The sequence below is a fragment of the Suncus etruscus genome, chromosome 4 (genome assembly GCF_024139225.1).
Source record: "Suncus etruscus isolate mSunEtr1 chromosome 4, mSunEtr1.pri.cur, whole genome shotgun sequence".
Classification (NCBI taxonomy): domain Eukaryota; kingdom Metazoa; phylum Chordata; class Mammalia; order Eulipotyphla; family Soricidae; genus Suncus; species Suncus etruscus.
Window position 1 is genome coordinate 28,857,543 of NC_064851.1, and position 872 is coordinate 28,858,414.

The 872-nt window shown below is 36.4% G+C and overlaps 1 non-coding gene across 1 annotated transcript; it reads right to left on the minus strand.

Annotated features, from left to right (window-relative positions):
- Nucleotides 1-249: 249 nt before the first annotated feature.
- LOC126007334 (U6 spliceosomal RNA) lies at nt 250-352 on the minus strand. The gene has a single exon (XR_007494915.1). It is a non-coding gene; the product is annotated as a U6 spliceosomal RNA (small nuclear RNA).
- Nucleotides 353-872: the final 520 nt, after the last annotated feature.

Genomic DNA, 872 nt, shown 5'->3' on the forward strand with positions numbered 1-872 from the left:
TTTTTACATAAAGACAAAAGGTATAAGTTATGTAGCTTTCGCCTATAGCCAAAGGCGGGTAATATTTTCATAGCAACAATCTTTAAAGTGTAAAATTAATATATCAGCCTATCTTAAAAATAACATTTCTGCAATATACACCATACATTTGTAACTTAAAATTCTGTTAATGCTTTTTACCAAGCACTATCCCGGAACTTCCATGTTCCTATAGTTTTAAACTATTTTAGGGGAACTTTCTGTTCCTATAAAAATATGGAATGCTTCACGAATTTGCATGTCATCCTTGCGCAGGAGCCATGCTAATTTTCCCTGTATCATTCCAATTTTAGTATATGTGCTGCCGAAGCTCTGGAGCTTGTAGTTGATTCCTTTACATCTGTTTCTGGTTTTGAACACCCTGTGTTAGGTTAAAATTTTTTCTATACTTTTTCTGGTGATGCACTTATGCAAACAGCCACTCTTTTACCATTGCTTAGTTGTTCTTTTTACAATGGTAAAAAATATTACTTACTTCTGTACATTATTATTGTATTTTTACAAAAAAGGGAGAGTTGTCGTATATGAAAAGGTTTCCATAAGATTATTCTTGGAATTGTTGTATATAAAAATATTTCCTTAGGATTGTTCTGTGACTATTGCCCCACCTAGACCTTCCAGGTGGGGGCTCTGTGGAGTTGGCAATAAATAGCTTGATAGACAGGGAAGAGGGGTCTTTTTGCGAGAGCTGGTTGCAGGCTGCAAGAGGACTCTCTCTTTGCCCAATCTTTTACACCCTAACCTTCTTGTTCGTGTGGGTTATTGTTTGCTGTGGATAAATATTACCAAGATCTCCCCCCGAAAGGGACAAGGGGATGGGAAGTAATTTCTCA